The 8,789-nt window shown below is 42.8% G+C and overlaps 2 non-coding genes across 2 annotated transcripts; both read left to right on the forward strand.

The window, feature by feature from the left end:
• Window positions 1-5,045: 5,045 nt before the first annotated feature.
• Trnar-ucg lies at window positions 5,046-5,118 on the forward strand. The gene has a single exon. It is a non-coding gene; the product is annotated as a tRNA-Arg (tRNA).
• A 1,581-nt stretch (window positions 5,119-6,699) lies between these two features.
• Window positions 6,700-6,772, forward strand: Trnar-ucg. Its single transcript has one exon. It is a non-coding gene; the product is annotated as a tRNA-Arg (tRNA).
• The last annotated feature ends 2,017 nt before the right edge of the window (window positions 6,773-8,789 follow it).

The following is an 8,789-nucleotide window of genomic DNA, read 5'->3' on the forward strand; positions in this document are numbered from 1 at the left end:
GACTGATTTAGTTTGGGGGTTTTATAAATAAATAAATAAATAATTTTTAATGTAAAATTGAAGACTGATAACCCATCCCGTACGTATTGGTATGGTTCGTTGTACTGCGGCCACTAAAATAGACTCGCCCGATATTTTTAGAATTTGTATATTCCCAAATAACGTTATAAAAGGCGAAGTGTGATTGGTCAATATTTAAATTATTATTTACAGACGAAATGTTACCTGGACATTGCAGACTACGCAGTGCTGTTAGCAATCCGATTAAAATTAGTTCTACTGATCTAAATAAGGCATTCGTAATTCACATGAAACATATCGTATACCCTCAGGATAATTCGGAATATTTTCAAATTGTTTTCAAATCACTGGCATGATTCTGCAAGTAAGGTTTTGATTGGTGGACATGAGCTCCAACTGGCTGCTGTTAGATCCACATGTAATAGTGGAGCTAATTTTAATTAGATTGGCATTTAAACTGCCATCAATGACGACTAGTGGTGAACGATAACCATGGGCACTGCCCAGACCATGACACAACCCCCACCCCCGAAACGATCTCGTTCAAGAACACAACAGTCAGCATAGCGTTCATTTCTCCTACGGTAAACGCCACCCTGCCATCACCACGTTGTAAACAAAATCTGGATTCATCCGAAAAACAGAACGGTATTCCAGCGTCTCCTATCCAACGAGTGTGTACACGTGCCCAATTAAGACGATTTAGACGATGACGTTGCGTTAAAACGCATCCGACGTAAGGACGTCGTGCATGTAAAGCGTTCTCCCGCAGACGATTACGAACAGTTTGCCCACTGATTCGGTTATTATGAAGCCCAGGTGTGTTAGCAGCAGTAGCAGTGGCAGTTTGGAATCGATTGCGCAAATGCTTGTTCATGATATAGCGGTCTTGACCACGCGTTGTAACACGTGGACGTCCACGACGTGGCAAGTCGTTGGTGCTTCCTGTCCGAAGATTTCGTATCGCTCGACTAGAACACCCAACATGCCTTGCAACGTCTTCTGTCGACATGCCAGCATCAAGCATGCCAATCGCCCGTTCGCGTAAATTATTGGGTATTCTTGGCATACTAAAAATGCTACAATGTAAAAAAAAAAACGTTATTTTTTTTTTTTACAAATTTTGAAGCCTTTTCGTTCACTTGACAACAATGTCAGTAAGACAAGTAAAACAAATTGACCGAATACTACACGGGACATGTCAACCATGCATGCACGTGCAAATTGAATTTCACGTTGTCGACATTAACAGTGCAAAAATAATCGATAAAATTCATGCATCCTGATAATACAGCTCAAGGCTAATACTACCTATATAATTTCATTACACAATGAATTCTTTAACACAACAAATAAAATATGTACAAATCGGAAGTTTCATTTTCGGTTCAGTATATATATTCAGCACGTTTAAGATGAGAGGGACGGGACGTAGCCCAGTGATACAGTGCTCACTCGATGCGCGGTCGGTCTGGGATCGATCCCCGTCGGTGGGCTGATTGGGCTATTGCTCGTTCCAGCCAGTGAACCACGACTGGTATATCAAAGGCAGTGGTATGTACTACCCTGTCTGTGGGATGGTGCATATAATTATCATATATAAGATCCCTTGTTGCTAATCGAAAAGAGTAGCCCATGAATTGGCGACAGCGGGTTTCCTCTCTCAATATCTGTGTGGTTCTTAACCATATGTCTGACGCCATATAACCGTAAATAAACTGTGTTGAGTGCGTCGTTAAATAAAACATTTCTTTCTTTCTTTGTTTAAGATGATATTAATTGATAGAGTCGGCTAAATTGATGAGATAAAAAGAAAGAAAAAAAAGGCGTCTGACTTCGAATCAGAAGATTGCGAGTTCGAATCTCGTCGGGGTCGTTTGAAAACAATATTTTTGTGATTTTTAAAAATAAAACATTCTTGTAATTTCAGTCGAAATTACGTAATTGCGAAATAACTTTTTTTTTCTTCTCAACTCACAGTCATGTTAACCTATGGTGATTTATGGAATTTAAAATTAATATTTCCACATTTGATCTAAAGATCTTTCGAATGATGTGCATCTTTTATAGTGGTGTTCCAATGATCGATTATAATCGAAAATTGATCAGTTTGGTTTTACCGATGTGATGATCGATTGTAACAAATCCATAATTGATTGTGTGGGAAAATGTTAACTGTAAATGTTGCCCAAGTTTAGATGATGGACTTCCCTGCACCCACCTGACTTCCTCGTCCTCTGTCGCCAATAAAGCTGGTCTGACTCACGGCTCTACCTAACGACCGTCGGCACTAGGGGAGCATAGTAGGTGCTTACAAGTGCCTTTTAACAATGCCAGAAGTAGCTACTGACCGCTTGCGGGATCAAATAGACAATAACATCCGCAAATCTAAAAACTCCATATGGTTATCTCCTAAATGACGTCACACGCATACAATTTGTCATAGCATTAGTGTGTCAGACTCTAGTCTCAAGTCTAGACTAAACGTTTTATAAGCACCAGGCTTGTTGGGGAATGACAAGTGTGTGGCACGGATAGCCACTAGAGACAAGCACCTGTCGCCGTTGGTGAGACAAGGACTGGAAGATATGGAAGTGGACAGCGAAAGAAGTTGAAAGATAGGAGGAGTTGCCAGATCGGGAAGAAATGAGATGGAATTCAAAAGATATAATATTTATTCAGTATCAATTGGCATTACTGCCAAATAGCTAAATATGGGATGCAAACGAATTACTAAACATGTTTACATTGACTAGAACTAATATTGTGCAGACAAATATATTATTGGTAGTAAATCTTAAGGCATAAATTAATTTTACTTGTAGAATGCAGATAATTGCATTTCAGGATATCTAGTTTACGAGGAAGCACACCCCGAACCCCCCTTTACGCCCTCGATCTGTCAGACCCCCACCCCACCCCGAATGTCTACTTGCTTCCGCCGTGTCTGTTGTGGGTAGAATGATGGGAAAACGGCGATTGTGTTTCAGTCGAGCTCAGTTTGCCCGAATTTGATGATTTGCTCCAGCAGTTCCCCGTCTCGTATGCTTGTGCATTAGAACATTATATATATACTCTTCAAAAGAAGAAACGCAAAACCACATTGTCGTAACATTTGGAGAATTGATTTAATTATTGAATGGCGAGTCCGATAATTACCAAATGTTGCAGGTTTGTTCACAATTCACTCTAGTCCATTGTGAGTAAGTGGCCATAGGACAACCACCAAACTGGGAGAAATCTGGAGTCAAGTACCGGGTGTGGGTTAAAAAAAAAACCCCACCCAACTTAATAACAGGTATGCCACCGCCTGCCCATTGAAGCACTGCAGAGCACGCATGACGTCCCGGGGGATGGTGGCCCACTCGTGTTGCAAGGCTGCCTGCCAGCTCGGGCAGGGTCTGGGGCCTGAATGAGTCGCTGTCGACGGCGTCGGTCCAACTCGTCCCATAGATGCTGGGTTGGGTTCAAATCCGGTGATATCGACTATCCAAGGAAGCTCGATGGGGTTCTGAGATCAGGACCGTTGTGAGACGTGCAATGTGAGGCAATGGCGTTGTCATGTTGAAATTTACACTGTCTTAGCTGCGTGAGAGGAACGATTATGTGGCCGGAGGATCTGGTCAATGTAGCCCCTTGCATTGGTTGCCCTGCACGAGGACCAGGTCAGTTCTGCCAGTGTGTGAGATGGCTGCCCACACCATGACACTAATCCCCCGCCGAATCTTCCACTTTACTGCACGCAGTTTGCAGCATAACGTTCACCATGACGCCTATAAACGCGACATTTCCATCATGACGTGGAGCAGAAATCGGGACTCGTCATTGAACCACACCTGTCTCCATCGAGTTGAGGCCATTGTCGATGAATCTGGCACCACTGCAGTCGGAGTCGACGGTGTTGTGGTGTTAAGATGACAATCGAACTGGACGTCTGGCACGAATTCCTACCTCACGTAGGGGTTTTACGGTCTGGTCAGAAATCCTGCGCAAACCTGGTATTGCTGCGGCTGTGGAGGTGGCAGTAGTCATCCGTTCCCGAAGGTGGCGTACCCGGATGTAGCGGTCCTACCCGGGGGTAGTGACCCGTGGTCGACCGGATCTAGGGATTCACAAATAACGTTATCCATGTTGCTGGTAACGGTCCCACATTATCTACAGATGGTTACTTGGGGACACATACGCAGCCCTGGCAACGGCCGTTTGGATTACGCCTAAATAAGGTCGGCCGATGGCATTGTTTCTCTGTATACCCTCACTGAGAATTCGGGCATGTCCTGGATTGTCAACTGTCGGCCAGATACAGAGGCCAGGCAAGCGAACACCCTGCACTTTTACTGGCTGTCGGTGTTCATGTTGCACGTGCAGACAACGCACGTGCAGTGGTGACATGGTTTGCACGTGGCTGCGTTTTTGCGAATATTCCATTTTGGAACTTTATTGTACAGTAGCTGCATTTTATCGAATGTAACGATCTCGTTCAGTGTTTGGGACATGCATAGCGTTCATTTCTCTTATATTCACAAAGCATGATCACCGGTAGGAAACATAAAATCGGAGTTCCGAAAAATTTGTACCCTTTTGCGTTTCTTTTTTTGAAGAGTATATATGTATATTCAGCACGTTTAAGATGAGAGGGGCGGGACGTAACCCAGTGGTACAGTGCTCGCTCGATGCGCGGTTGGTCTGGGATCGATCCCCGTCGGTGGGCTGATTGGGCTATTGCTCGTTTGCCCACTGCACCACGACTGGTATATCAAAGGCAGTGGTATGTACTACCCTGTCTGTGGGAATGCATATAAAAGATCCCTTGCTGCTAATCGAAAAGAGTAGCCCATGAATTGGCGACACGTGGACGTCTCAATATCTCTGTGGTTCTTAACCATATGTCTGACGCCATATAACCGTAAATTTCTGTGTTGAGTCGCATAGTTAAATAAAACATGCCTTGCAACGTCTTCTATCGACATTTAAGATGAGATTAATCGATCGAGTTCGCGTAAATTGAGAAGTCATTTCTGTCCGGCCTCGTGGCCTAATGGATAAGGCGTCTGACTTCGAATCAGAAGATTGCGAGTTCGAATCTCGTCGGGGTCGTTTAAAAACAATATTTTTGTGATTTTTAAAAAATAAAACATTCTTGTAATTTCAGTCAAAATTACGTAATTGCGAAATAACTTTTTTGTTCTTCTCAACTCACAGTCATGTTAACTTATGGTGATTTATGGAATTTTAAATTAATATTTCCACATTTGATCTAAAGATCTTTCGAATGATGGGCATCTTTTATAGTGGTGTTCTAATGATTGATTATAATCGAAAATTGATCAGTTTGGTTTTACCGATGTGATGATCGATTGTAACAAATCCATAATTGATTGTGTGGGAAAATGTTAACTGTAAATGTTGCCCAAGTTTAGATGATGGACTTCCCTGCACCCACCTGACTTCCTCGTCCTCTGTCGCCAATAAAGCTGGTCTGACTCACGGCTCTACCTAACGACCGTCGGCACTAGGGGAGCATAGTAGGTGCTTACAAGTGCCTCTTAACAATGCCAGAAGTAGCTACTGACCGCTTGCGGGATCAAATAGACAATAACATCCGCAAATCTAAAAACTCCATATGGTTATCTCCTAAATGACGTCACACGCATACAATTTGTCATAGCATTAGTGTGTCAGACTCTAGTCTCAAGTCTAGACTAAACGTTTTATAAGCACCAGGCTTGTTGGGGAATGACAAGTGTGTGGCACGGATAGCCACTAGAGACAAGCACCTGTCGCGGTTGGTGAGACAAGGACTGGAAGATATGGAAGTGGACAGCGAAAGAAGTTGAAAGATAGGAGGAGTTGCCAGATCGGGAAGAAATGAGATGGAATTCAAAGGATATAACATTTATTCAGTATCAATTGGCATTACTGCCAAATAGCTAAATATGGGATGCAAACGAATTACTAAACATGTTTACATTGACTACAACTAATATTGTGCAGACAAATATATTATTGGTAGTAAATCTTAAGGCATAAATTAATTTTACTTGTAGAATGCAGATAATTGCATTTCAGGATATCTAGTTTACGAGGAAGCACACCCCGAACCCCCCTTTACGCCCTCGATCTGTCAGACCCCCAATGTCTACTTGGTTCCGCCGTGTCTGTTGTGGGTAGACTGATGGGAAAACAGTGAATGTGTTTCAGTCCAGCTCAGTTTGCCCGAATTTGAGGATTTGCTCCAGCACTTCCCCGTCTCGTATGCTTGTGCATTAGAACATTATCACGTTTAAGATGAGAGGGCGGGACGTAGCCCAGTGGTACAGTGCTCGCTCGATGCGCGGTCGGTCTGGGATCGATCCCCGTCGGTGGGCTGATTGGGCTATTGCTCGTTCCAGCCAGTGCACCACGACTGGTATATCAAAGGCAGTGGTATGTACTACCCTGTCTGTGGGATGGTGCATATAAAAGATCCCTTGTTGCTAATCGAAAAGAGTAGCCCATGAATTGGCGACAGCGGGTTTCCTCTCTCAATATCTCTGTGGTTCTTAACCATATGTCTGACGCCATATAACCATAAATAAACTGTGTTGAGCGCATAGTTAAATAAAACATTTCTTTCTTTCTTTGTTTAAGATGAGATTAATCGATCGAGTTGGCTAAATTGAGAAGTCATTTCTGTCCGGCCTCGTGGCCTAATGGATAAGGCGTCTGACTTCGAATCAGAAGATTGCGAGTTCGAATCTCGTCGGGGTCGTTTAAAAACAATATTTTTGTGATTTTTTAAAAATAAAACATTCTTGTAATTTCAGTCGAAATTACGTAATTGCGAAATAAGTTTTTTGTTCTTCTCAACTCACAGTCATGTTAACTTAAGGTGATTTATGGAATTTAAAATTAATATTTCCACATTTGATCTAAAGATCTTTCGAATGATGGGCATCTTTTATAGTGGTGTTCTAATGATTGATTATAATCGAAAATTGATCAGTTTGGTTTTACCGATGTGATGATCGATTGTAACAAATCCATAATTGATTGTGTGTGAAAATGTTAACTGTAAATGTTGCCCAAGTTTAGATGATGGACTTCCCTGCACCCACCTGACTTCCTCGTGCTCTGTCGCCAATAAAGCTGGTGTGACTCACGGCTCTACCTAACGACCGTCGGAACTAGGGGAGCATAGTAGGTGCTTACAAGTGCCTCTTAACAATGCCAGAAGTAGCTACTGACCGCTTGCGGGATAAAATAGACAATAACATCCGCAAATCTAAAAACTCCATATGGTTATCTCCTAAATGACGTCACACGCATACAATTTGTCATAGCATTAGTGTGTCAGACTCTTAGTCTCAAGTCTAGACTAAACGTTTTATAAGCACCAGGCTTGTTGGGGAATGACAAGTGTGTGGCAGGGATAGCCACTAGAGACAAGCACCTGTCGCAGTTGGTGAGACAACGACTGGAAGATATGGAAGTGGACAGCGAAAGAAGTTGAAAGATAGGAGGAGCTGCCAGATCGGGAAGAAATGAGATGGAATTCAAAGGATATAACATTTATTCAGTATCAATTGGCATTACTGCCAAATTGGAAAATATGGCATGCAAACGAATTACTAAACATGTTTACATTGATTACAACTAATATTGTGCAGACAAATATATTATTGGTAGTAAATCTTAAGGCATAAATTAATTTACTTGTAGAATGCAGATAATTGCATTTCAGGATATCTAGTTTACGAGGAAGCACACCCCGAACCCCCCTTTACGCCCTCGATCTGTCAGACCCCCACCCCACCCCCAATGTCTACTTGCTTCCGCCATGTCTGTTGTGGCAGAATGATGGGAAAACAGTGAATGTGTTTCAGTCGAGCTCAGTTTGCCCGAATTTGAGGATTTGCTCCAGCAGTTCCCCCGTCTCGTATGCTTGTGCATTAGAACATTATATATATATATATATCTATATATTCAGCACGTTTAAGATGAGAGGGGCGGGACGTAGCCCAGTGGTACAGTGCTCGCTCGATGCGCGGTCGGTCTGGGATCGATTCCCGTCGGTGGGCTGATTGGGCTATTGCTCGTTCCAGCCAGTGCACCACGACTGGTATATCAAAGGCAGTGGTATGTACTACCCTGTATATGGGATGGTGCATATAAAAGATCCCTTGCTGCTAATCGAAAAGAGTAGCCCATGAATTGGCGACAGCGGGTTTCCTCTCTCAATATCTCTGTGGTTCTTAACCATATGTCTGATGCCATATAACCGTAAATAAACTGTGTTGAGTGCATAGTTAAATAAAACATTTCTTTCTTTCTTTGTTTAAGATGAGATTCATCGATCGAGTTGGCTAAATTGAGAAGACATTTCTGTCCGGCCTTGTGGCCTAATGGATAAGGCGTCTGACTTCGAATCAGAAGATTGACTTCCGGTTTGGGTTTTGTCGATGGAGTACATGTTTCACTTCGGCTCCCGTTTTGGAATTTTTTGAAAGTGTTTTTTGAATTGAGAAGGTGTTTTTTTTTTTTTCGGATTTATTTGAAAACCACTGGAGATGAGTCACGGTGGTAATATGGAGAAGGAGGAAGTGAAGAAAGTGGTCTACAAGAAGGAGTGCACGGTCGTCGTTGATGTCGGTGACAATAGAAAGATGGCGGCTGGCGACTTGATTAAATTCCTTAGTGAACAGGTTGGTGATGTCATTCATGCGTGTGTGCCAAAGGGACCTGGCAGGTATGAAGTGACTGTGGATGATGTTGTACAGGCGAGGATC

The sequence above is a fragment of the Gigantopelta aegis genome, chromosome 8 (assembly GCF_016097555.1).
Source record: "Gigantopelta aegis isolate Gae_Host chromosome 8, Gae_host_genome, whole genome shotgun sequence".
Lineage (NCBI taxonomy): Eukaryota > Metazoa > Mollusca > Gastropoda > Neomphalida > Peltospiridae > Gigantopelta > Gigantopelta aegis.